We start from the raw sequence: 12,766 nt of genomic DNA on the forward strand, positions 1-12,766 counted from the left end.
GTTTATAAAGGATTGTGGAATAAATAAAATGGAATATATATAAAAAAAAATATTTTGAAAATACTTTGTGAAAATTTTCCGAAAAATTTGAAATTGAAATTTAGATTTTATATTAAAAATTTCGAAAAAGTAGTTTTTAAAATTGGTTAGAAAATAAATTTTTTTTGAATTTTGAATTTTATGATGAAAGAGAAAAACACACAAAAGACACAAGATTTAAAATTTTTAGATCTAATGCTCCTTATTTTCGAAAATTTTTGGGGGGAAAACACCAAGGAACACCAAATTTAAAAATTTTAAGATCAAGGCACAAGAAAAACTCAAGAACACCTAGAAGATTCACAAGAACACCAAGAACAAAAGAAAGAACACCAAACTTAAAATTTTTAGAAAACTTTAATAAATTTTCGAAAATTAAAGAAAACTTAACAAGAAAACACCAAACTTAGAGTTTGGTACAAGATTCAATCCAAGAAAAATTATTTTTGAAAAAGGTTCCAAAGGGTATAACCAATTATCAAGAACAAATTGAAAATCAAGGAAGAACCAAGAAAACTCAACACGAGAATTTTAGAGAAAATATAAAATATGCAATTAACACCAAACTTATAACAAGACACTAAACTCACGAAAATTAGCAATTAATTAAAAGAAAAATAATAAATTTTGAAAAGAAAATTTTTTTTTTTTTGAAAATAAACTATCCTATCAAGATTTAATGACTCTATAACAATAAAAAATAAAAATAAAAATAAATTATTCCTAATCTAAGAAATAAAATAAGCCTTCAATTGTCCAAACTCAATAACCCCCGGCAACGGCGCCAAAAACTTGGTGGACGAAATTGTATCTCTTTATGGAATATGATAATAGAGCCTGGTCCAAGATCAACTTCGTTCAACTAACCAGCAAGTGCACTGGGTCGTCCAAGTAATACCTTACGTGAGTAAGGGTCGATCCCACGGAGATTATTGGCTTGAAGCAATCAATGTTTATTTTATTAATCTTAGTCAGGATGCCAATAAGGTTAATTGGATTTTACTTGTAAAAAGCCAAACTACAAACTACTTAAAATTGTAAGTTGGAATAATAAAGAATACTAGCGTTTACTTGTTATGCAGTAATGGAGAATATGTTGGAGTTTTGGAGATGCTTTGTCCTTTGACTTCAACTCTTCCTTGAAATCCTCTTCTCACACGCAGATTCCTTCCATGGCAAGCTCTATGTAGGGTGTCACCGTTGTCAGTGGCTACTTCCCATCCTCTCAGTGAAAACGTTCCTATGCTCTGTCACAGCACGGCTAATCATCTGTCGGTTCTCAATCAGGTTGGAATAGAATCCATTAATTCTTTTGCGTCTGTCACTAACGCCCAGCCCTCAGGAGTTTGAAGCACGTCACAGTCATTCAATCCCAGAATCCTACTCGGAATACCACAGACAAGGTTTAGACTTTCCGGATTCTCATGAATGCCGCCATCAATCCGGCCTATACCACGAAGATTCTGTTGGGGAATCTAAGAGATATTCATTCAGTCTGATGTAGAACGGAGGTGGTTGTCAGGCACACGTTCATAGATTGAGGAAGGTGATGAGTGTCACGGATCATCACCTCCTCCACAATTAAGCGCAAATAAACATCTTAGATAAGAACAAGCGTGTTTGAATGGAAAACAAAGGAATTGTATTAAATCATCGAGACGCTGCAGAGCTCCTCACCCCCAACAATGGAGTTTAGAGACTCATGCCGTCACAGAGTATGTAATTCAGATCTGAAAATGTCATGAGGTACAAGAAATGTCTGTAAAAGTTGTTTAAATAGTAAACTAGTAACCTAGGTTTACAGAAATTGAGTAAACAGAGATAATTGGTGCAGAAATCCACTTCTGGGGCCCACTTGGTGTGTGCTGGGACTGAGACTAAAGCTATCCACGAGTAGAGGCCTTTCTTGGCGTTAAACTCCAGGTTATGACGTGTTTTGGGCGTTCAACTCCGGATCATGACGTTTTTCTGGCGTTTAACTCCAGACAGCAGCATGTACTTGGCGTTCAACGCCAAGTTACGTCGTCTATCGTCGCGCAAAGTATGGACTATTATATATTGCTGGAAAGCCCTGGATGTCTACTTTCCAACGCCGTTGAGAGCGCGCCAATTGGACTCCTGTAGCTCCAGAAAATCCATTTCGAGTGCAGGGAGGTCAGGATCCAACAGCATCAGCAGTCCTTTTTCAGCCTAAGTCAGATTTTTGCTCAGCTCCCTCAATTTCAGCCAGAAAATACCTGAAATCACAGAAAAATACACACACTCATAGTAAAGTCCAGAAATATGATTTTTGCTTAAAAACTAATAAAATTCTATTTAAAACTAATTAAAACATACTAAAATCTACAAGAAATTACCCCCAAAAAGCGTACAAAATATCCGCTCATCATGTCCCCAGCTCTGTAGGAGACTTCAGTTGCTGAGACAAGATCTGAGACCAAGGCAGGGAAAGGTAGGTTGCCCGCAATTTGCACATGTCCCATAGCATTTTGGATGTGTCTTGATAGATTGAGAGGCTGGTCTGTGAGGATGCACCATAGTAGAATGGCCATGTCTGCGGTGAAGGAGGACTCATGAGTGCTTGGGAAGATGTAATGGGACATAATCTGTGCCCATACGTGAGCCTCTAAGGTGAGTGCGGAAGCCGAGATTCCCTTAGGATGGGAATGATGGTATCCGAAGATCCATTTGCTGCCAGGTTGTGCGATAACTCTGAGAACAGTGTCCCGGTCAAATTTGTACGCCTGGCGCTTGAGTGCGACTTCTTGAAAAGTGTCCAGTCCTTCTGGAGCAGGGGGAAGATCTAAGGCTCACTGAATGGCCTCTTCTGTAATGGAGACTTGCTTCTGACGGATATAAACAGACTGTAGGGTCGGCAGGTAAAAGTTGGAGTAGAACTCTACTACCCAAGAAAGATTAACCTGTCGTCGCTATCTCTGTAGGAATCCCCAATGTCTTTGTGCAATTTGTGGCTCAACAAATTTGGCAATACGCGGTGGAAGGATAAGAAGGTGTTCATTGTTGTAATTCCGAGATGCTTGAATGGGGAACATCTGCTCGCAGTAACAGTTAGGAAATCGTGCAGTGTCCTTTGCTGGGAAGGCTCTCTCCTTTTCATCAACCTTTATAATCCTTTTAATTCTTTTTGTTGAGGGCTTGACTGCAGTTGAAGAAGGCTCTGCCACTAATGCTCTTTTTGTTCCTTTTCTTGCTGTGGATTTGGGGGTAGCTTTCTCCTTGCCTTTCTTGGTAGCCATCCTGAAAGGAAACGAGTAAAGACATGAATATCTCAAAGGTTATAGCAAGGAAAAGAATGGGAAAAGGTGGTAATCAATGCACAGGAATAGATAGTGATGTGAACACATGGTCATGACTAATGTGGCAAATCAACAATGGAAATATAGCAAGTGCAGGTGATGAAAATAAAATGCAAGGTGTTTATTGGCATGCCGACAAAGGGCATGAGTAGCATAGATCAAGCATTCAATGTACAAATTAGACTACCAAGTCTTTCAAACTAATAATCTGTTTGTAATAACAATTATATTTGAGCAATAAAATATAGAGGGGGTATTTGTGAAAAGCTGGCATTTAGAATAGTCGAAAAGTAGTGCATAATGCCATATGGGCATTTTCACAAACACATAGCATGCATGTTAAATAAGGTATAGAAAATATTAATTTGAACACGCAAGTAACCCTTAGAAAATAATATATAATTGTTAAACAAGGCCTAAACAATCTATAAGAAACATATAAAAATAATGACCCAAATAAAATTCCAACACCAATAGGAGGAATAGGAAAAGAAAAAGAAAACATGGATAGGGAAAGTAGAAGAGAAAGAAAAGGAAAACATGATAATAAAAAGAAGAATGAAAAAGTAAGGAGGGAAGAAGAGAGAAGAAAAACCTTGATAATGGTGGTGGGAGAGAGGGAGTAGAAGGGAAAAAGAAGGGAGAAAGAAGGAAATAAAATAGGAATGGGATGAGAAAAGAAAAGATAATCTGGCAGATTTGAATGAGTTGAGCAGCGCAAGCGACGCGGACGCGTGGGGCACGCGGTTGCGTGGAAAGCCCTTAAATGAGGTGACGCGGACGCGTCGGTCACGCGGACGCGTGACGTGATTTACGCTAGTGGCGCAAGGGCAGCCTCAGCTGGAAAGAATTTCTCCAAAAATTCTCTTCTAAGCGTATCCCAGTTGGAAACAGTTGTTCCGGGTTGAGTGTAGTACCACTCTCTTACCTTCCCCTCAAGAGAGAATGGGAAAGCTTTCAACAGAATAGAAGTTTCGTCAGTACCATCATGCTTAACAGTAGAACAAGTAGTCTGAAAATCCCTAAGGTGCTTGATAGGCTCTTGAGCAAGTAGGCCATGAAACTTGGACATCAAGTTGAGTAGTGCAGACTTTATTTCAAAATCTACAGCCACTGTTGGGTGGTGTGCTTGGAATGGTTGTAGTGTAAAATCAGGGGCTCCTTCCTCCTTGATAGTGACTCTCCTAGGTGCTGCCATATCACCTGCACGTAAATCAACTGGATTAGTAGAAAGGGAGCTTGTTTCTTCCTTAGATGACGTTTCAGGTTCGTCCTCAGAGAGGACTAGCCGACGCCGAGCTTGCCTTATACGTGAAATAGTTCTTTCAATCTCAAGGTCAAATACTGGCAAGTTTGGATCAGGAAGTGAACGCGACATTTAACGAAAGAAACGTGTAGCTCATAGTAACAAAATAAAAAGAAAAATTGCAATTAAATAAATTCCAATCAATAAATTATCACACTATTGCAATTCCCCGGCAACAGCGCCAAAAATTGACGTGGCAAAAATTGGCGAGTTAAGAAATTATTATAAAAGATACGTTGCAAGTACAGTCCTTAACCAGCCGAAAATCCGCTTATCAATTTAGAAGGGTTGTCACAATATTGAAATTAAAATACTGGGAGTATGAATCCCAGGTCGTCTCCCAACGAGTTCAGAAAGATGTGTTACTTTATTAATCAGGTGTCTTCAAAAATGGTTGAGTTGATAAACAGGAAATTAAATCAGAGAATTTAGATAATTTAAATAAAAGCCTTGACTGGGAGTAGATTAGTTGGAAGCCCTATTCTTGTTGAAGTACTCTCAAGATTAATTGATAATTGAAGGTTGCTCTGCTTAGTTATCCCTTACTAGGTAAGGGAAAGTCAAGCAAGTTGGAAAGCTATTTCTAGTCACAAGTTCTAATCCTCTCCCTTGGGAAGGACTAGTGTCAATGACTAAAGGGTGATCCAACAATAAACCCAATTACAATTTTTCTCTTGAATAATCCAACTCAAGGTTTCCTTTCAATCATCTCCCAATCAAGTAATGAAACTACTGACTCATCATAATTATAGTCTTCACTGAATCAATGGGGAGAATAAAAGAAGACATAATAAATAATAATAAAAGATATTAATTAAAAATAAAAATAGTTCTGTATTAATAACTTCTGAAAATAATCCAATCTCAACTCTGGAGGAATTAAGAATATGGAAGAATAAATGAAAAGTAAATAACAAACTATAGTGACTAGTACCGGAGGTAGACTCTTCTCAAAAGCTAAAGCCAAAATCTTCAAAATTCTAATTATGAATGTTCAAGTGAGTAAACCTAGGGGAGGAGTAAATTCAGATCTAAAAACTAAAAATTATGCGGAATGAATGTTGTTCTCTGTCTCTGCATGTTCCCTGGCTCTATTCTGTGTTTTTAGGCCGAAAAATGGGTTAAAACGCGGCCCAGAAACTCTTCCAGCGATTTCTAAAATTCTGTAGATCGCGTATGTCACGCGGCTGCATCGTCCACGTATTCGCGTCACTCAGCGTTTCTCGTACCACGCGTGCGCGTCATCCATGCATTCGTGTCGTTCGTGCAGCTTCCAATCTGCGCGGTTGCGTCAGACACACGAGCGCGTCACTGTGAATTCTTCCGTTTCACGCGGTCGCGTCAGCCATGCGACCGCGTGACTTCTTGCTAGTCATCTCCTCAATTATTTGTGTTCCTTCCATTTTTGCACGCTTCCTCTTCATTCCTTACGCCATTCTTGCCTATGAAGCCTAAAACACTTAACACACAGATCACGGCATCGAATGGTACAAAGGAAGATAAAAATATATAACTAAAAGATCTTAGGAAGCAAGTTTTTAATCGTAGGATATTTTAGGAAGGAATTGTAAATACATACAAATCATATGAATAAGTGGGCAAAGACTTGATAAAACCACACAATTAAACACAATATAAATCATAAAATAGTGGTTTATCAGTGACCTCCTTCTGCACCACATCCTTCATGGTTGGATTCAGCCGCCTTTATGGTTGAACCACTGGCTTAGCGTCACCCTTCAATAGGATCTTGTGCATGCATCTGGCTGGGCTAATGCCCTTAAGATCACTGATGGACCACCCAAGAGCTGTCTTGTGTGTCCTCAGCACTAGAATTAGTGCTTCCTCTTCCTGTGGCTCTAAGGTAGAGCTTATGATTACAGGAAAGGTTTCACCTTCTCCCAGAAATGCATATTTCAGGGATGGTGGTAATGGTTTGAGCTCGGGTTTGTGAGGTTTTTCTTCTTCCTGAGGGATTTTCAGAGGTTCTATTATTCTCTCTGGTTCCTCCAGATCGGGCTGAGCATCTTTAAAGATATCCTCTAGCTCTGATTCGAGACTCTCAGTCATATTGACCTTTTTTACCAGAGAATCAATAATATCAATGCTCATGCAGTCATTTGGGGTGTTTGGATGCTGCATAGCTTTGATAACATTCAACTTAAACTTGTCCTCATTGACTTTCAGGGTTACTTCCCCTTTTTGGACGTCAATGAGGGTTTTTCCAGTTGCTAGGAAAGGTCTTCCTAGAATGAGAGTTGCACTCTTGTGCTCCTCCATTTCCAGCACCACAAAGTCAGTGGAAAAGGCAAATGGCCCAACCTTGACAATCATGTCTTCAATCACACCTGATGGGTTTTTAATGGAGCCATCAGCAAGTTGGAGACATATCCGGGTTGGTTTGACTTCTTCAGTCAAACCGAGCTTTTTGATAGTAGATGCAGGTATCAGGTTGATACTTGCCCCAAGATCACATAAAGCTTGCTTGGTACAAGTACCCTCTAATGTGCATGGTATCGTAAATCTTCCAGGATCTTTAAGCTTCTCAGGTAAGGTTTTCAGAATGACTGCACTGCATTCTTCAATGAGGTAAACTTTTTCAGTTTCCCTCCAATCCTTCTTATGACTTAAGATCTCTTTCATGAACTTAGCATAAGAGGGTATTTGCTCAAGTGCCTCTGCAAACAAAATCTTTATTTCAAGAGTCCTGAGATAGTCTGCAAAGTGGGCAAATTGCTTATCCTGTTCCGCTTGGCGGAGTTTTTGAGGATAAGGCATTTTGGCCTTGTATTCATCAACCTTAGTTGCTGTAGATTTATTGCCTACAGATGTGGGTTGAGAATCCTTTTTAGAGGGGTTGCTATCAGCACTTGTATGTGTTTGATCCCTGATGAGCGGATAATTTATACGCTTTTTGGCATTGTTTTTAGTATGATTTAGTTAGTTTTTAGTATATTTTTATTAGTTTTTAGTTAAAATTCACTTTTCTGGACTTTACTATGAGTTTGTGTGTTTTCTGTGATTTCAGGTATTTTCTGGCTGAAATTGAGGGATCTGAGCAAAAATCCGATTTAGAGGCTGAAAAGGACTGCAGATGCTGTTGGATTCTGACCTCCCTGCACTCGAAGTGGATTTTCTAGAGCTACAAAAGCCCAATTGGCGCGCTCTCAACGGCGTTGGAAAGTAGACATCCTGGGCTTTCCAGCAATGCATAATAGTCCATACTTTGCCCGAGATTTGATGGCCCAAACCGGCGTTGCAAATCAGCCTCAGAATTTCCAGCGTTTAACGCTGGAACTGGCATAAAAATTGGAGTTAAACGCCCAAACTGGCATGAAAGCTGGCGTTTAACTCCAGAAAAGGTCTCTACACATGAAAGCTTCAATGCTCAGCCCAAGCACACACCAAGTGGGCCCGGAAGTGGATTTTTCTGTCATTTACTCATTTCTGTAAACCTTAGGTTACTAGTTCACTATTAATAGGATCTTTTGACACTGTATCTGTACCTCATGACACTTTACACGTTTCTTTGTGTACTTCTTACAGCATGAGTCTCTAAACCCCATGGTTGGGGGTGAGGAGCTCTGCTGTGTCTTGATGGATTAATGCAATTACTACTGTTTCTTATTCAATCATGCTTGCTTCCGTTCTAAGATATCACTTGCTCTTAACCCGGATGAATGTGATGACCTGTGACACTCATCATATTCTCAACTATGAACGTGTGCCTGACAACCACCTCCGTTCTACCTTAGATTAAGTAGATATCTCTTGGATTCTTTAATCAGAATCTTCGTGGTATAAGCTAGAACTGATGGCGGCATTCAAGAGAATCCGGAAGGTCTAAACCTTGTCTGTGGTATTCTGAGTAGGATTCAATGATTGAATGACTGTGACGTGCTTCAAACTCCTGATGGCGGGGCGTTAGTGACAGACGCAAAAGAATCACTGGATTCTATTCCGGCCTGATTGAGAACTGACAGATGGATAGCCGTGCCGTGACAGGGTGCGTTGAACATTTCCACTGAGAGGATGGGAGGTAGCCACTGACAACGGTGAAACCCTTGCTTACAGCTTGCCATGGAAGGAGCCTTGCGTGTTTGATGAAGAAAACAGTAGGAAAGCAGAGATTCAGAAGATGGAGCATCTCCAAAACCTCAACCTGTTCCCCATTACTGCAAAACAAGTACTTATTTCATGTTCTTTTACTTTTCACAATCAACCCTGATAATCTTTGATATCCTGACTAAGATTTACAAGATAACTGTTCCGGGGGTTACCTGAAACGTGTAGCTCGGTCGTCTGGAGAGGCCCGAGGTGGGGGTTCAGGGACCCGAACTTGATATGCAGAGCGGTTGGTGGTTGTACCTGCAATGACACTCCGATGCTTAAGTTAGCATGGGTCCAAGCAGATATGTGTAGATGTGGAATGAATGCCATACCTGGGTGCTCCAGTGTATTTATAGTAGTTGGCCGTGATCTTCCCTGGATAAGATATTCTTATCTTATCTTATCTTTGGGAGTTTTATCCCTATCTTTGTGGAACCGCCTTTGCTAGGCCTTTTCGGCCTTTAGGTTTGGGCTGTGTTCCTTTTGTTGGGCCTTCCCTTGCTTTATTCGTCCGAGGTCCGACCTTTAGGCGTGAGCCTTAGGACGAGGTCGGACCTTTTATGAACTGACCGAGTTTGGAGGAGCCCGGTCAGGGTATGAACAGTGCCCCTGCCTGAGTTCGTCCTTTTTGGGAGGTCGAGCTCGGGCATAGTAGTTTTTCAAATTTCAAAAATGGCCGTTTCCTGCATTTATTGCATTTTACCGTTTTTCCTCGATTTCCGTTCGGGCTCTGTGAAGGCTTTATTTATTTGCCCCTTTTCCTCATTCTCTGCGTTTTTGTTTCTCTTTATCCCTTTTCGAGCACTACTTCTTCTTTCTCTTTGCTCTGCTTCCCCGAATTTCTCCGTGTGCCTTTCTGGGGTTTCCTCTGTGTTTCGTTTCGTTCTCCTTGCTTCGGAGCTCGCCGTCTTCGTTTCTTTCTTCCAGGTTTGTTCCCATGTTTCTCTTTTCTTGTGCATATATGCTTCTGTTCTTTGTGTGGCTCTTTGTTTGTTTCTTTTTCTTTATGCCTGGGTTGCCCCGAAAAGAGGCGCCGCCATTGCTTGTTGTTTGTATATGGGGGGGCTCTTTTTTTGTTCTCTTGGTATTTTGTTCCGGGCTGCCGCATTTTCTTTGTTTTGTTTCTTGCTTTGCTGAATGGGTTTTCGCTGTCTTCTTTATGTGATTTTTGCTTGCTGTTGTATTCTTCTTTGTAGGTAAGAATTTTATGTCTCGAAAGGTTCTTCAAGCGATGTCGACTAAGATTCCATGTGGTCTTGGTTGGGTAGACCCTCTTCCTCTAAGAGTCCCTTCTGTGGTAGATTCTGAATATTTAGCTAGGTTCCGTAGGCACTGTAGCATATGTGAAAATAGAGAGTCCGAGAGGGATTATGAACTAGTGGCCCCGGATTCCGAGGAGAGGGTGTGCTTTCCGCCCCTAGATAGTTCCGAGAAGCTCTTCTTTTATGCTTATGATTGTTTTTTCTCTAAGCTGGGTGTCCGACTTTCCTTTACCGACCTGGAGTCCGAGGTGTTATGGTCTTGTAATCTTGCCCCTACGCAGCTCCATCCAAATTCCTGGGCGTTTTTAAAGTTGTTTCAACTTTTGTGTCAGTTTTTGGGCGTTGCTCCCTCTATTTCTCTTTTTTCTTATTTGTTTGTGTTGACGAAGCCGGGGTCGGGTGGAGGGAAGGTATCTTGGGTCTCTTTTAGGGCTAACCAGGGAAGGAAGTTTTGTACCCTGTATGATGAGTCTTTTCATGATTTTAAGAACTTTTATTTCAAGGTCCGGGCTACTGGAGACGTCCGACCTTTCTTTCTAGATGAGAGTGGGGAGCCTTCTTTTCCTCTTTGTTGGCAGGAGAATGTAGTGTCTACTAAGTATACCTTTGAGAGTCTAGATGAGGTGGAGCAGGCTTTTGTGGGTGTGGTAAGCAGTTTATGGGGTCGGGCACCTCACTTGGACACGAAGAAAATGTTGGGAGATCCAAGCCTTCTCCGTTCCGAGTTAGGTAGTTCCCGACCTCTCCGAGATTCATCTTTTTTAGTATTTTTGGCTTTGCTTGTTTTGGTGGAATTTCTGTTGTGGTAATCCCTTTCTTTTATTTCTGCAGAGATGTCTTCTCAGGCGGATTCCATGAAGTACCTTCGTCGGACGAAGAAGTCTGTGGCCGCTCGGAATATTGAGGCTGGGGGGGCTTCTGCCCGATCTTCTCCGGAGAAGACTACTGTGGGTGTCACTACTCGGTCCAAGACTATTCCGACTCCCCAGTTCCGAGCTATAAATCAAGATCCTCCGACCTCTGGACCTGCTACCTCTTCTCCTCCTTCGTCCTCGGGTCCTCCTCCCAAGAAACAGAAGACCTCTCAAGAGCCTGCGGGTTTTAATGACAAGGATTTCGATGCTCTTGGTTGGGTTGAGCAGCATATTCTCCCTCAGACTTTTATTTCTACTGATGATGTGTCTATGGAGCACCATTTTTAGTATATGGCGCGGAGCTGTGTCCGGATGGCTAGTCTTCATGCCGCTATTGCCCGGGAGTTCAAGAAATCCCCTATTGGTGCGACCAGTTCCCGACTTGAGAAAGCTCAGTCTGAGTTCGAGAGAATTAGTAAACTGAAGGCTGCTAGGATTGCTGAGCTGGAGGAGTCTTTGGAGAAGGAGAAAGCTAAAGCTACTGCGGCTGTGGCGGCTGCGAGTTCGTCCGAGGAGATGGCGAAGGCGGCGAAGGAGAATTATACTCGGGCACTTGCCGAGCTTGTGGAGACAAAGGAGAAGTTGCAATCTGCTCTGGATGATTTTTACGAGCTAGAAGGGCATGTGGCTAAGGGTATGGATGCTTTGTATGAAAATTTGAAGGCTCAGGTCCGGGTTCTTGCTCCTGACCTGGATCTGAGTTTATTCAGTACGGATAACGTTGTTGTGGAGGGAAAGATTGTTCCTGCTCCCAACGAGGATGAGGTTCCGGTGTCCGACCCCAAAGTTCCGGTGTCCGACCCCAAAGTTCCGGTTGCGAGCCCGACTTCACCTTTGGCCGGGGATGGATCTGGTGTGGAGGTTTTAAATCGAGATGACGGTGCCGTCGATGCTGTCCCGATTTCTATGTTTCTTCCGCAGCCTTCTGTTGATGTGGCGTCCGGAAAGGATCTTTGATTCTCTGTAATCCTTTTTATCTTTTGGTTTTTTGCCCGGCCTGTGGGCTCTTTTTGTTTTTGGATGGTTTCTGTGAATGCTTTGGACACCCTTTTTGCTTTTAGCTACTTGTAGTAACTTTTTAGCTTATTATGCGGTGTTTTGTTCGCGTTTTGACTTTTTGCTCCGCTTTTATGCTTTTAGTTGTTTTTGGATAACAACCTTTTAGCTAGCGCTTTTTTCTTTGAAACTTTTGCTTTTTCCTTTTGATTTCGTTTTTTTTTTCGCTTGTACTTTTAGTTGTTTTTTGTATAGCAACTTTTTAGTAAGCGTTTTCGAAATCTTTGTTTTCGCCGTTTTAAGGCTTCCTTCTCGGGTTCGGGCTTTTTCTCGGACCTCGGGTTGGGCGGTCGAGTACCCCTTTGTTGGGTCCGACCTTGTCATTTGGTCGGCCTTTTAAGTTATTTTTGTAATCTCTTTTTATTTGGCTTTTTGAGCCTTTTTCAGAGTTACTTTATAACTTCTCACATTAATTTGAACCTCGTCGCTTTTATCTTTGCCGACCTTGTGTGGTCTCTCGGCAATGATTTTTTGCGTTTTGTCGAGCATAAATTAATGCGCCTTGGCGGGGTACTTTTTCAGGATTTGTTTCATCACGAGGAAGAACAAAAGAAAATAGAAAAATTTGATTAGTATTAAAAAAGAAAGAATATTTACAGAGTGTTTACCCTTGCCTAGGTCGGATGCCTTACTTGACCAGGTGTCTCATTAAAAAACCCTTGTAGGGAAAAAGAGTACACCTCGGGTCAAATTTTTCTAGCTGTAGTACCGTCTTAGATTACAGGCGTGCCAGGCCCTGGGCAGCTCATTGCCTTCTAGGTC

The sequence above is a fragment of the Arachis stenosperma genome, chromosome 5 (genome assembly GCF_014773155.1).
Source record: "Arachis stenosperma cultivar V10309 chromosome 5, arast.V10309.gnm1.PFL2, whole genome shotgun sequence".
Classification (NCBI taxonomy): domain Eukaryota; kingdom Viridiplantae; phylum Streptophyta; class Magnoliopsida; order Fabales; family Fabaceae; genus Arachis; species Arachis stenosperma.